This window comes from Myotis nattereri (genome assembly GCF_964212035.1).
Source record: "Myotis nattereri genome assembly, chromosome: 8".
Classification (NCBI taxonomy): Eukaryota; Metazoa; Chordata; class Mammalia; order Chiroptera; family Vespertilionidae; genus Myotis; species Myotis nattereri.
The window spans coordinates 2162854-2179407 of record NC_138083.1 but is presented as its reverse complement, the minus strand read 5'-3'; positions in this window follow the sequence as shown (position 1 = coordinate 2179407).

The window sequence follows — 16554 nt, the reverse complement described above, 5'->3', positions numbered from 1 at the left end:
TTAGTGTCCTGCCGGTTCTATTACATACTTGTAAGAAAACTGTCTAATTGTGGTAAAACTCTTAAAATACGCAATTAGAGTTTCCAGAAATGATTAAAAACTTATAAGAAACCCTTGCAATAAAAGTTAGTAGATTCTTACTACATTTCCTGCTGTTTTCAATCAATGACATTACCCGTGAAAAGCAGGGAAATGACCTGAAAACTGATAGTATTTACAACTCCGGCCGCTTTAGAGAGCGTTTTCACTTGAATTTGCTTACAAATACTAGGAATTCATGTTTATACAGCTCAAATTTAGTGTAGAGAGACTGTAAGTGAGGACTATACGTCTAATGTTTACAACTGAGGCCGAATTTCTCTAGCGTCTTTTTGGTGAATCAGTTAATATCCTCATTGTTCCAGTACATACTTGTAAGAAAACTGTCTAATTGTGGTGAAACTCTTAAAATACGCAATTAGAGTTTCCAGAAATGATTAAAAACTTATAAGAAACCCTTGAGATAAAAGTTAGTAGATTCTTACTACATTTCCTGCTGTTTTCAATCAATGTCATTACCCGTGAAAAGCAGTGATATGAACAGAAAACTGATAATATTTACAAATCCGGCCACTTCAGCGAGCGTTTTCACTTTAATTTGCTTTCAAATACTAGGAATTCATGTTTATACAGCTCAAATTTAGTGTAGAAAGACTGTAAGTGAGGACTATACTGCTAATGTTTACAATTGAGGCCGAATTTCTCTAGCGTCTTTTTGATGAATCAGTTAATATCCTGCCGGTTCTATTACATACTTGTAAGAAAACTGTCTAATTGTGGTAAAACTCTTAAAGTACGCAATTAGAGTTTCCAGAAATGATTAAAAACTTATAAGAAACCCTTGAAATAAAAGTTACTAGTCTTTCTACATTTCCTGCTGTTTTCAATGGTGGACATTACCCGTGAAAAGCAGGGAAATGACCTGAAAACTGCTAATATTTACAACTCCGGCCACTTTAGCGAGCGTTTTCACTCGAATTTGCTTTCAAATATTAGGAATTCAGGTTTATACAGCTCACAATTAGTGTAGAAAGACTGTAAGTGAGGACTATACTGCTAATGTTTACAACTGAGGCGGAATTTCTCTAGCGTCTTTTTGGTGAATCAGTTAGTGTCCTGCCGGTTCTATTACATACTTGTAAGAAAACTGTCTAATTGTGGTAAAACTCTTAAAATACGCAATTAGAGTTTCCAGAAATGATTAAAAACTTATAAGAAACCCTTGAAATAAAAGTTAGTAGATTCTTACTACATTTCCTGCTGTTTTCAATCAATGTCATTACCCGTGAAAAGCAAGGAAATGACCTGAAAACGGCTAATATTTACAACTCCGGCCACTTTAGCGAGTGTTTTCACTTGAATTTGCTTTCAAATATTAGGAATTCATGTATACACAGCTCACAATTAGTGTAGAAAGACTGTAAGTGAGGACTATACTGGTAATCTTTACAATTGAGGCCGAATATCTCTAGCGTCTTTTTGATGAATCAGTTAATATCCTGCCGGTTCCATTACATACTTGTAAGAAAACTGTCTAATTGTGGTAAAACTCTTAAAATACGCAATTAGAGTTTCCAGAAATGATTAAAAACTTATAAGAAACCCTTGAAATAAAAGTTAGTAGATTCTTACTACATTTCCTGCTGTTTTCAATCAATGTCATTACCCGTGAAAAGTAGTGAAATGACCAGAAAACTGCTAATATTTACAACTCCGGCCACTTTAGCGAGCGTTTTCACTTGAATTTGCTTTTACATATTAGGAATTCATGTTTATACAGCTCACAATTAGTGTAGAAAGACTGTAAGTGAGGACTATACTGCTAATGTTTACAACTGAGGCCGAATTTCTCTAGCGTCTTTTTGGTGAATCTGTTAATATCCTGCCGGTTCTATTACATACTTGTAAGAAAACTGTCTAATTGTGGTAACACTCTTAAAATACGCAATTAGAGTTTCCAGAAATGATTAAAAACTTATAAGAAACCCTTGAGATAAAAGTTAGTAGATTCTTACTACATTTCCTGCTGTTTTCAATCAATGTAATTACCCGTGAAAAGCAGTGAAATGACCAGAAAACTGCTAATATTTACAACTCCGGCCACTTTAGCGAGCGTTTTCACTTGAATTTGCTTTCAAATATTAGGAATTCATGTTTATACAGCTCACAATTAGTGTAGAAAGACTGTAAGTGAGGACTATACTGCTAATGTTTACAACTGAGGCCGAATTTCTCTAGCGTCTTTTTGGTGAATCAGTTAGTGTCCTGCCGGTTCTATTACATACTTGTAAGAAAACTGTCTAATTGTGGTGAAACTCTTAAAATACGCAATTAGAGTTTCCAGAAATGATTAAAAACTTATAAGAAACCCTTGAGATAAAAGTTAGTAGATTCTTACTACATTTCCTGCTGTTTTCAATCAATGATATTACCCGTGAAGAGCAGGGAAATGACCTGAAAACTGATAATATTTACAACTCCGGCCGCTTTAGAGAGCGTTTTCACTTGAATTTGCTTACAAATACTAGGAATACATGTTTATACAGCTCAAGTTTAGTGTAGAAAGTCTGTAAGTGAGGACTATACTGCTAATGTTTACAACTGAGGCCGAATTTCTCTAGCGTCTTTTTGTTGAATCATTTAATATCCTCATTGTTCCAGTACATACTTGTAAGAAAACTGTCTAATTGTGGTGAAACTCTTAAAATACGCAATTAGAGTTTCCAGAAATGATTAAAAACTTATAAGAAACCCTTGAAATAAAAGTTACTAGTCTTTCTACATTTCCTGCTGTTTTCAATGGTGGACATTACCCGTGAAAAGCAGGGAAATGACCTGAAAACTGCTAATATTTACAACTCCGGCCACTTTAGCGAGCGTTTTCACTCGAATTTGCTTTCAAATATTAGGAATTTAGGTTTATACAGCTCACAATTAGTGTAGAAAGACTGTAAGTGAGGACTATACTGCTAATGTTTACAACTGAGGCCGAATTTCTCGAGCGTCTTTTTGGTGAATCAGTTAATATCCTGCCGGTTCCATTACATACTTGTAAGAAAACTGTTTAATTGTCATAAAACTCTTAAAGTACGCAATTAGAGTTTCCAGAAATGATTAAAAACTTATAAGAAACCCTTGAAATAAAAGTAAGTAAATTCTTACTACATTTCCTGCCCTTTTCAATCACTGACATTACCCGTGGAAAGCAGGGAAATGAACAGAAAACTGCTAATATTTACAACTCCGGCCACTTTAGCGAGCGTTTTGACTTGAATTTGCTTTCAAATATTAGAAATTCATGTTTATACAGCTCACAATTAGTGTAGAAAGACTTTAAGTGAGGAATATACTGCTAATGTTTACAATTGAGGCCGAATTTCTCTAGCGTCTTTTTGATGAATCAGTTAATATCCTGCCGGTTCCATTACATACTTGTAAGAAAACTGTCTAATTGTGGTAAAACTTTTAAAATACGCAATTAGAGTTTCCAGAAATGATTAAAAACTTATAAGAAACCCTTGCAATAAAAGTTAGTAGATTCTTACTACATTTCCTGCTGTTTTCAATCAATGACATTACCCGTGAAGAGCAGGGAAATGACCTGAAAACTGATAGTATTTAAAACTCCGGCCGCTTTAGAGAGCGTTTTCACTTGAATTTGCTTACAAATACTAGGAATTCATGTTTATACAGCTCAAATTTAGTGTAGAGAGACTGTAAGTGAGGACTATACTGCTAATGTTTACAACTGAGGCCGAATTTCTCTAGCGTCTTTTTGGTGAATCAGTTAATATCCTCATTGTTCCAGTACATACTTGTAAGAAAACTGTCTAATTGTGGTGAAACTCTTAAAATACGCAATTAGAGTTTCCAGAAATGATTAAAAACTTATAAGAAACCCTTGAGATAAAAGTTAGTAGATTCTTACTACATTTCCTGCTGTTTTCAATCAATGTCATTACCCGTGAAAAGCAGTGAAATGACCAGAAATCTGCTAATATTTACAACTCCGGCCACTTTAGCGAGCGTTTTCACTTGAATTTGCTTTCAAATATTAGGAATTCATGTTTATACAGCTCACAATTAGTGTAGAAAGACTGTAAGTGAGGACTATACTGCTAATGTTTACAACTGAGGCCGAATTTCTCTAGCGTCTTTTTGGTGAATCAGTTAATATCCTGCCGGTTCTATTACATACTTGTAAGAAAACTGTCTAATTGTGGTAAAACTCTTAAAATACGCAATTAGAGTTTCCAGAAATGATTAAAAACTTATAAGAAACCCTTGAAATAAAAGTTAGTAGATTCTTACTACATTTCCTGCTGTTTTCAATCAATGTCATTACCCGTGAAAAGTAGTGAAATGACCAGAAAACTGCTAATATTTACAACTCCGGCCACTTTAGCGAGCGTTTTCACTTGAATTTGCTTTTACATATTAGGAATTCATGTTTATACAGCTCACAATTAGTGTAGAAAGACTGTAAGTGAGGACTATACTGCTAATGTTTACAACTGAGGCCGAATTTCTCTAGCGTCTTTTTGGTGAATCTGTTAATATCCTGCCGGTTCTATTACATACTTGTAAGAAAACTGTCTAATTGTGGTAACACTCTTAAAATACGCAATTAGAGTTTCCAGAAATGATTAAAAACTTATAAGAAACCCTTGAGATAAAAGTTAGTAGATTCTTACTACATTTCCTGCTGTTTTCAATCAATGTAATTACCCGTGAAAAGCAGTGAAATGACCAGAAAACTGCTAATATTTACAACTCCGGCCACTTTAGCGAGCGTTTTCACTTGAATTTGCTTTCAAATATTAGGAATTCATGTTTATACAGCTCACAATTAGTGTAGAAAGACTGTAAGTGAGGACTATACTGCTAATGTTTACAACTGAGGCCGAATTTCTCTAGCGTCTTTTTGGTGAATCAGTTAGTGTCCTGCCGGTTCTATTACATACTTGTAAGAAAACTGTCTAATTGTGGTGAAACTCTTAAAATACGCAATTAGAGTTTCCAGAAATGATTAAAAACTTATAAGAAACCCTTGAGATAAAAGTTAGTAGATTCTTACTACATTTCCTGCTGTTTTCAATCAATGATATTACCCGTGAAGAGCAGGGAAATGACCTGAAAACTGATAATATTTACAACTCCGGCCGCTTTAGAGAGCGTTTTCACTTGAATTTGCTTACAAATACTAGGAATACATGTTTATACAGCTCAAGTTTAGTGTAGAAAGTCTGTAAGTGAGGACTATACTGCTAATGTTTACAACTGAGGCCGAATTTCTCTAGCGTCTTTTTGTTGAATCATTTAATATCCTCATTGTTCCAGTACATACTTGTAAGAAAACTGTCTAATTGTGGTGAAACTCTTAAAATACGCAATTAGAGTTTCCAGAAATGATTAAAAACTTATAAGAAACCCTTGAAATAAAAGTTACTAGTCTTTCTACATTTCCTGCTGTTTTCAATGGTGGACATTACCCGTGAAAAGCAGGGAAATGACCTGAAAACTGCTAATATTTACAACTCCGGCCACTTTAGCGAGCGTTTTCACTCGAATTTGCTTTCAAATATTAGGAATTTAGGTTTATACAGCTCACAATTAGTGTAGAAAGACTGTAAGTGAGGACTATACTGCTAATGTTTACAACTGAGGCCGAATTTCTCGAGCGTCTTTTTGGTGAATCAGTTAATATCCTGCCGGTTCCATTACATACTTGTAAGAAAACTGTTTAATTGTCATAAAACTCTTAAAGTACGCAATTAGAGTTTCCAGAAATGATTAAAAACTTATAAGAAACCCTTGAAATAAAAGTAAGTAAATTCTTACTACATTTCCTGCCCTTTTCAATCACTGACATTACCCGTGGAAAGCAGGGAAATGAACAGAAAACTGCTAATATTTACAACTCCGGCCACTTTAGCGAGCGTTTTGACTTGAATTTGCTTTCAAATATTAGAAATTCATGTTTATACAGCTCACAATTAGTGTAGAAAGACTTTAAGTGAGGAATATACTGCTAATGTTTACAATTGAGGCCGAATTTCTCTAGCGTCTTTTTGATGAATCAGTTAATATCCTGCCGGTTCCATTACATACTTGTAAGAAAACTGTCTAATTGTGGTAAAACTTTTAAAATACGCAATTAGAGTTTCCAGAAATGATTAAAAACTTATAAGAAACCCTTGCAATAAAAGTTAGTAGATTCTTACTACATTTCCTGCTGTTTTCAATCAATGACATTACCCGTGAAGAGCAGGGAAATGACCTGAAAACTGATAGTATTTAAAACTCCGGCCGCTTTAGAGAGCGTTTTCACTTGAATTTGCTTACAAATACTAGGAATTCATGTTTATACAGCTCAAATTTAGTGTAGAGAGACTGTAAGTGAGGACTATACTGCTAATGTTTACAACTGAGGCCGAATTTCTCTAGCGTCTTTTTGGTGAATCAGTTAATATCCTCATTGTTCCAGTACATACTTGTAAGAAAACTGTCTAATTGTGGTGAAACTCTTAAAATACGCAATTAGAGTTTCCAGAAATGATTAAAAACTTATAAGAAACCCTTGAGATAAAAGTTAGTAGATTCTTACTACATTTCCTGCTGTTTTCAATCAATGTCATTACCCGTGAAAAGCAGTGAAATGACCAGAAATCTGCTAATATTTACAACTCCGGCCACTTTAGCGAGCGTTTTCACTTGAATTTGCTTTCAAATATTAGGAATTCATGTTTATACAGCTCACAATTAGTGTAGAAAGACTGTAAGTGAGGACTATACTGCTAATGTTTACAACTGAGGCCGAATTTCTCTAGCGTCTTTTTGGTGAATCAGTTAATATCCTGCCGGTTCTATTACATACTTGTAAGAAAACTGTCTAATTGTGGTAAAACTCTTAAAATACGCAATTAGAGTTTCCAGAAATGATTAAAAACTTATAAGAAACCCTTGAGATAAAAGTTAGTAGATTCTTACTACATTTCCTGCTGTTTTCAATCAATGTCATTACCCGTGAAAAGCAGTGATATGACCAGAAAACTGATAATATTTACAAATCCGGCCACTTCAGCGAGCGTTTTCATTTTAATTTGCTTTCAAATACTAGGAATTCATGTTTATACAGCTCAAATTTAGTGTAGAAAGACTGTAAGTGAGGACTATACTGCTAATGTTTACAATTGAGGCCGAATTTCTCTAGCGTCTTTTTGATGAATCAGTTAATGTCCTGCCGGTTCCATTACATACTTGTAAGAAAACTGTCTAATTGTGGTAAAACTCTTAAAGTACGCAATTAGAGTTTCCAGAAATGATTAAAAACTTATAAGAAACCCTTGAAATAAAAGTTACTAGTCTTTCTACATTTCCTGCTGTTTTCAATGGTGGACATTACTCGTGAAAAGCAGGGAAATGACCTGAAAACTGCTAATATTTACAACTCCGGCCACTTTAGCGAGCGTTTTCACTTGAATTTGCTTTCAAATATTAGGAATTCATGTTTATACAGCTCACAATTAGTGTAGAAAGACTGTAAGTGAGGACTATACTGCTAATGTTTACAACTGAGGCCGAATTTCTCTAGCGTCTTTTTGGTGAATCAGTTAATATCCTGTCGGTTCCATTACATACTTGTAAGAAAACTGTCTAATTGTGGTAAAACTCTTAAAATACGCAATTAAAGTTTCCAGAAATGATTAAAAACTTATAAGAAACCTTTGAAATAAAAGTTAGTTGATTCTTTCTACATTTCCTGCCTTTTCCAATCAATGACATTACCCGTGGAATGCAGGGAAATGACCAGAAAACTGATAATATTTACAAATCCGGCCACTTTAGCTAGCGTTTTCACTTGAATTTGCTTTCAAATACTAGGAATTCATGTTCATACAGCTCAAATTTAGTGTAGAAAGACTGTAAGTGAGGACTATACTGCTTATGTTTACAACTGAGGCCAAATTTCTCTAGCGTCTTTTTGGTGAATCAGTTAATATCCTGCCGGTTCCATCACATACTTGTTAGAAAACTGTTTAATTGTCGTAAAACTCTTAAAGTACGCAATTAGAGTTTCCAGAAATGATTAAAAACTTATAAGAAACCCTTGAAATAAAAGTTACTAGAGTCTTTCTACATTTCCTGCTGTTTTCAATGACGGACATTGCCCGTGAAAAGCAGGGAAATGACCTGAAAACTGCTAATATTTACAACTCCGGCCACTTTAGCGAGCGTTTTCACTCGAATTTGCTTTCAAATATTAGGAATTCAGGTTTATACAGCTCACAATTAGTGTAGAAAGACTGTAAGTGAGGACTATACTGCTAATGTTTACAACTGAGGCCGAATTTCTCTAGCGTCTTTTTGGTGAATCAGTTAGTGTCCTGCCGGTTCTATTACATACTTGTAAGAAAACTGTCTAATTGTGGTAAAACTCTTAAAATACGCAATTAGAGTTTCCAGAAATGATTAAAAACTTATAAGAAACCCTTGAAATAAAAGTTAGTAGATTCTTACTACATTTCCTGCTGTTTTCAATCAATGTCATTACCTGTGAAAAGCAGTGAAATGACCAGAAAACTGCTAATATTTACAACTTCGGCCGCTTTAGAGAGCGTTTTCACTTGAATTTGCTTACAAATACTAGGAATTCATGTTTATACAGCTCAAATTTAGTGTAGAAAGACTGTAAGTGAGGACTATACTGCTAATGTTTACAACTGAGGCCGAATTTCTCTAGCGTCTTTTTGGTGAATCAGTTAATATCCTGCCGGTTCTATTACATACTTGTAAGAAAACTGTCTAATTGTGGTGAAACTCTTAAAATACGCAATTAGAGTTTCCAGAAATGATTAAAAACTTGTAAGAAACCCTTGAGATAAAAGTTAGTAGATTCTTACTACATTTCCTGCTGTTTTCAATCAATGATATTACCCGTGAAGAGCAGGGAAATGACCTGAAAACTGATAATATTTACAACTCCGGCCGCTTTAGAGAGCGTTTTCACTTGAATTTGCTTACAAATACTAGGAATTCATGTTTATACAGCTCAAATTTAGTGTAGAAAGACTGTAAGTGAGGACTATACGTCTAATGTTTACAACTGAGGCCGAATTTCTCTAGCGTCTTTTTGGTGAATCAGTTAATATCCTCATTGTTCCAGTACATACTTGTAAGAAAACTGTCTAATTGTGGTGAAACTCTTAAAATACGCAATTAGAGTTTCCAGAAATGATTAAAAACTTATAAGAAACCCTTGAGATAAAAGTTAGTAGATTCTTACTACATTTCCTGCTGTTTTCAATCAATGTCATTACCCGTGAAAAGCAGTGATATGACCAGAAAACTGATAATATTTACAAATCCGGCCACTTCAACGAGCGTTTTCACTTTAATTTGCTTTCAAATACTAGGAATTCATGTTTATACAGCTCAAATTTAGTGTAGAAAGACTGTAAGTGAGGACTATACTGCTAATGTTTACAATTGAGGCCGAATTTCTCTAGCGTCTTTTTGATGAATCAGTTAATATCCTGCCGGTTCCATTACATACTTGTAAGAAAACTGTCTAATTGTGGTAAAACTCTTAAAGTACGCAATTAGAGTTTCCAGAAATGATTAAAAACTTATAAGAAACCCTTGAAATAAAAGTTACTAGTCTTTCTACATTTCCTGCTGTTTTCAATGGTGGACATTACCCGTGAAAAGCAGGGAAATGACCTGAAAACTGCTAATATTTACAACTCCGGCCACTTTAGCGAGCGTTTTCACTCGAATTTGCTTTTAAATATTAGGAATTTAGGTTTATACAGCTCACAATTAGTGTAGAAAGACTGTAAGTGAGGACTATACTGCTAATGTTTACAACTGAGGCCGAATTTCTCGAGCGTCTTTTTGATGAATCAGTTAATATCCTCCCGGTTCCATTACATACTTGTAAGAAAACTGTTTAATTGTCATAAAACTCTTAAAGTACGCAATTAGAGTTTCCAGAAATGATTAAAAACTTATAAGAAACCCTTGAAATAAAAGTAAGTAAATTCTTACTACATTTCCTGCCCTTTTCAATCAATGACATTACCCGTGGAAAGCAGGGAAATGACCAGAAAACTGCTAATATTTACAACTCCGGCCACTTTAGCGAGCGTTTTGACTTGAATTTGCTTTCAAATATTAGAAATTCATGTTTATACAGCTCACAATTAGTGTAGAAAGACTTTAAGTGAGGAATATACTGCTAATGTTTACAATTGAGGCCGAATTTCTCTAGCGTCTTTTTGATGAATCAGTTAATATCCTGCCGGTTCCATTACATACTTGTAAGAAAACTGTCTAATTGTGGTAAAACTCTTAAAATACGCAATTAGAGTTTCCAGAAATGATTAAAAACTTATAAGAAACCCTTGAGATAAAAGTTAGTAGATTCTTACTACATTTCCTGCTGTTTTCAATCAATGACATTACCCGTGAAGAGCAGGGAAATGACCTGAAAACTGATAGTATTTACAACTCCGGCCGCTTTAGAGAGCGTTTTCACTTTAATTTGCTTTCAAATACTAGGAATTCATGTTTATACAGCTCAAATTTAGTGTAGAGAGACTGTAAGTGAGGACTATACTGCTAATGTTTGCAACTGAGGCCGAATTTCTCTAGCGTCTTTTTGGTGAATCAGTTAATATCCTCATTGTTCCAGTACATACTTGTAAGAAAACTGTCTAATTGTGGTGAAACTCTTAAAATACGCAATTAAAGTTTCCAGAAATGATTAAAAACTTATAAGAAACCTTTGAAATAAAAGTTAGTTGATTCTTTCTACATTTCCTGCCTTTTTCAATCAATGACATTACCCGTGGAATGCAGGGAAATGACCAGAAAACTGATAATATTTACAAATCCGGCCACTTTAGCTAGCGTTTTCACTTGAATTTGCTTTCAAATACTAGGAATTCATTTTCATACAGCTCAAATTTAGTGTAGAAAGACTGTAAGTGAGGACTATACTGCTTATGTTTACAACTGAGGCCGAATTTCTCTAGCGTCTTTCTGGTGAATCAGTTAATATCCTGCCGGTTCCATTACATACTTGTTAGAAAACTGTTTAATTGTCGTAAAACTCTTAAAGTACGCAATTAGAGTTTCCAGAAATGATTAAAAACTTATAAGAAACCCTTGAAATAAAAGTTACTAGAGTCTTTCTACATTTCCTGCTGTTTTCAATGACGGACATTACCCGTGAAAAGCAGGGAAATGACCTGAAAACTGCTAATATTTACAACTCCGGCCACTTTAGCGAGTGTTTTCACTCGAATTTGCTTTCAAATATTAGGAATTCATGTTTATACAGCTCACAATTAGTGTAGAAAGACTGTAAGTGAGGACTATACTGCTAATGTTTACAACTGAGGCGGAATTTCTCTAGCGTCTTTTTGGTGAATCAGTTAATATCCTGCCGGTTCTATTACATACTTGTAAGAAAACTGTCTAATTGTGGTAAAACTCTTAAAATACGCAATTAGAGTTTCCAGAAATGATTAAAAACTTATAAGAAACCCTTGAGATAAAAGTTAGTAGATTCTTACTACATTTCCTGCTGTTTTCAATCAATGTCATTACCCGTGAAAAGCAGTGATATGAACAGAAAACTGAGAATATTTACAAATCCGGCCACTTCAGCGAGCGTTTTCACTTTAATTTGCTTTCAAATACTAGGAATTCATGTTTATACAGCTCAAATTTAGTGTAGAAAGACTGTAAGTGAGGACTATACTGCTAATGTTTACAATTGAGGCCGAATTTCTCTAGCGTCTTTTTGATGAATCAGTTAATATCCTGCCGGTTCCATTACATACTTGTAAGAAAACTGTCTAATTGTGGTAAAACTCTTAAAGTACGCAATTAGAGTTTCCAGAAATGATTAAAAACTTATAAGAAACCCTTGAAATAAAAGTTACTAGTCTTTCTACATTTCCTGCTGTTTTCAATGGTGGACATTACCCGTGAAAAGCAGGGAAATGACCTGAAAACTGCTAATATTTACAACTCCGGCCACTTTAGCGAGCGTTTTCACTCGAATTTGCTTTCAAATATTAGGAATTCAGGTTTATACAGCTCACAATTAGTGTAGAAAGACTGTAAGTGAGGACTATACTGCTAATGTTTACAACTGAGGCGGAATTTCTCTAGCGTCTTTTTGGTGAATCAGTTAGTGTCCTGCCGGTTCTATTACATACTTGTAAGAAAACTGTCTAATTGTGGTAAAACTCTTAAAATACGCAATTAGAGTTTCCAGAAATGATTAAAAACTTATAAGAAACCCTTGAAATAAAAGTTAGTAGATTCTTACTACATTTCCTGCTGTTTTCAATCAATGTCATTACCCGTGAAAAGCAGTGAAATGACCAGAAAACTGCTAATATTTACAACTCCGGCCACTTTAGCGAGCGTTTTCACTTGAATTTGCTTTCAAATATTAGGAATTCATGTATACACAGCTCACAATTAGTGTAGAAAGACTGTAAGTGAGGACTATACTGGTAATGTTTACAATTGAGGCCGAATATCTCTAGCGTCTTTTTGATGAATCAGTTAATATCCTGCCGGTTCCATTACATACTTGTAAGAAAACTGTCTAATTGTGGTAAAACTCTTAAAATACGCAATTAGAGTTTCCAGAAATGATTAAAAACTTATAAGAAACCCTTGAAAAAAAAGTTAGTAGATTCTTACTACATTTCCTGCTGTTTTCAATCAATGTCATTACCCGTGAAAAGCAGTGAAATGACCAGAAAACTGGTAATATTTACAACTCCGGCCACTTTAGCGAGCGTTTTCACTTGAATTTGCTTTTACATATTAGGAATTCATGTTTATACAGTTCACAATTAGTGTAGAAAGACTGTAAGTGAGGACTATACTGCTAATGTTTACAACTGAGGCCGAATTTCTCTAGCGTCTTTTTGGTGAATCAGTTAATATCCTGCCGGTTCTATTACATACTTGTAAGAAAACTGTCTAATTGTGGTAACACTCTTAAAATACGCAATTAGAGTTTCCAGAAATGATTAAAAACTTATAAGAAACCCTTGAGATAAAAGTTAGTAGATTCTTACTACATTTCCTGCTGTTTTCAATCAATGTAATTACCCGTGAAAAGCAGTGAAATGACCAGAAAACTGCTAATATTTACAACTCCGGCCACTTTAGCGAGCGTTTTCACTTGAATTTGCTTTCAAATATTAGGAATTCATGTTTATACAGCTCACAATTAGTGTAGAAAGACTGTAAGTGAGGACTATACTGCTAATGTTTACAACTGAGGCGGAATTTCTCTAGCGTCTTTTTGGTGAATCAGTTAATATCCTGCCGGTTCTATTACATACTTGTAAGAAAACTGTCTAATTGTGGTGAAACTCTTAAAATACGCAATTAGAGTTTCCAGAAATGATTAAAAACTTATAAGAAACCCTTGAGATAAAAGTTAGTAGATTCTTACTACATTTCCTGCTGTTTTCAATCAATGATATTACCCGTGAAGAGCAGGGAAATGACCTGAAAACTGATAATATTTACAACTCCGGCCGCTTTAGAGAGCGTTTTCACTTGAATTTGCTTACAAATACTAGGAATACATGTTTATACAGCTCAAGTTTAGTGTAGAAAGTCTGTAAGTGAGGACTATACTGCTAATGTTTACAACTGAGGCCGAATTTCTCTAGCGTCTTTTTGTTGAATCATTTAATATCCTCATTGTTCCAGTACATACTTGTAAGAAAACTGTCTAATTGTGGTAAAACTCTTAAAATACGCAATTAGAGTTTCCAGAAATGATTAAAAACTTATAAGAAACCCTTGAGATAAAAGTTAGTAGATTCGTACTACATTTCCTGCTGTTTTCAATCAATGTCATTACCCGTGAAAAGCAGTGATATGACCAGAAAACTGATAATATTTACAAATCCGGCCATTCAGCGAGCGTTTTCACTTTAATTTGCTTTCAAATACTAGGAATTCATGTTTATACAGCTCAAATTTAGTGTAGAAAGACTGTAAGTGAGGACTATACTGCTAATGTTTACAATTGAGGCCGAATTTCTCTAGCGTCTTTTTGATGAATCAGTTAATATCCTGCCGGTTCCATTACATACTTGTAAGAAAACTGTCTAATTGTGGTAAAACTCTTAAAGTACGCAATTAGAGTTTCCAGAAATGATTAAAAACTTATAAGAAACCCTTGAAATAAAAGTTACTAGTCTTTCTACATTTCCTGCTGTTTTCAATGGTGGACATTACCCGTGAAAAGCAGGGAAATGACCTGAAAACTGCTAATATTTACAACTCCGGCCACTTTAGCGAGCGTTTTCACTCGAATTTGCTTTCAAATATTAGGAATTTAGGTTTATACAGCTCACAATTAGTGTAGAAAGACTGTAAGTGAGGACTATACTGCTAATGTTTACAACTGAGGCCGAATTTCTCTAGCGTCTTTTTGGTGAATCAGTTAATATCCTGTCGGTTCTATTACATACTTGTAAGAAAACTGTCTAATTGTGGTAAAACACTTAAAATACGCAATTAGAGTTTCCAGAAATGATTAAAAACTTATAAGAAACCTTTGAAATAAAAGTTAGTTGATTCTTTCTACATTTCCTGCCTTTTTCAATCAATGACATTACCCGTGGAATGCAGGGAAATGACCAGAAAACTGATAATATTTACAAATCCGGCCACTTTAGCTAGCGTTTTCACTTGAATTTGCTTTCAAATACTAGGAATTCATGTTTATACAGCTCAAATTTAGTGTAGAAAGACTGTAAGTGAGGACTATACTGCTTATGTTTACAACTGAGGCCGAATTTCTGTAGCGTCTTTTTGGTGAATCAGTTAATATCCTGCCGGTTCCATTACATACTTGTTAGAAAACTGTTTAATTGTCGTAAAACTCTTAAAGTACGCAATTAGAGTTTCCAGAAATGATTAAAAACTTATAAGAAACCCTTGAAATAAAAGTTACTAGAGTCTTTCTACATTTCCTGCTGTTTTCAATGACGGACATTACCCGTGAAAAGCAGGGAAATGACCAGAAAACTGCTAATATTTACAACTCCGGCCACTTTAGCGAGCGTTTTCACTCGAATATGCTTTCAAATATTAGGAATTCATGTTTATACAGCTCACAATTAGTGTAGAAAGACTGTAAGTGAGGACTATACTGCTAATGTTTACAACTGAGGCAAATTTCTCTAGCGTCTTTTTGGTGAATCAGTTAATATCCTGCCGGTTCTATTACATACTTGTAAGAAAACTGTCTAATTGTGGTAAAACTCTTAAAATACGCAATTAGAGTTTCCAGAAATGATTAAAAACTTATAAGAAACCCTTGAGATAAAAGTTAGTAGATTCTTACTACATTTCCTGCTGTTTTCAATCAATGTCATTACCCGTGAAAAGCAGTGATATGACCAGAAAACTGATAATATTTACAAATCCGGCCACTTCAGCGAGCGTTTTCACTTTAATTTGCTTTCAAATACTAGGAATTCATGTTTATACAGCTCAAATTTAGTGTAGAAAGACTGTAAGTGAGGACTATACTGCTAATGTTTACAATTGAGGCCGAATTTCTCTAGCGTCTTTTTGATGAATCAGTTAATATCCTGCCGGTTCCATTACATACTTGTAAGAAAACTGTCTAATTGTGGTAAAACTCTTAAAGTACGCAATTAGAGTTTCCAGAAATGATTAAAAACTTATAAGAAACCCTTGAAATAAAAGTTACTAGTCTTTCTACATTTCCTGCTGTTTTCAATGGTGGACATTACCCGTGAAAACAGGGAAATGACCTGAAAACTGCTAATATTTACAACTCCGGCCACTTTAGCGAGCGTTTTCACTCGAATTTGCTTTCAAATATTAGGAATTCAGGTTTATACAGCTCACAATTAGTGTAGAAAGACTGTAAGTGAGGACTATACTGCTAATGTTTACAACTGAGGCGGAATTTCTCTAGTGTCTTTTTGGTGATTCAGTTAGTGTCCTGCCGGTTCTATTACATACTTGTAAGAAAACTCTCTAATTGTGGTAAAACTCTTAAAATACGCAATTAGAGTTTCCAGAAATGATTAAAAACTTATAAGAAACCCTTGAAATAAAAGTTAGTAGATTCTTACTACATTTCCTGCTGTTTTCAATCAATGTCATTACCCGTGAAAAGCAGTGAAATGACCAGAAAACTGCTAATATTTACAACTCCGGCCACTTTAGCGAGCGGTTTCACTTGAATTTGCTTTCAAATATTAGGAATTCATGTATACACAGCTCACAATTAGTGTAGAAAGACTGTAAGTGAGGACTATACTGCTAATGTTTACAACTGAGGCGGAATTTCTCTAGTGTCTTTTTGGTGATTCAGTTAGTGTCCTGCCGGTTCTATTACATACTTGTAAGAAAACTCTCTAATTGTGGTAAAACTCTTAAAGTACGCAATTAGAGTTTCCAGAAATGATTAAAAACTTA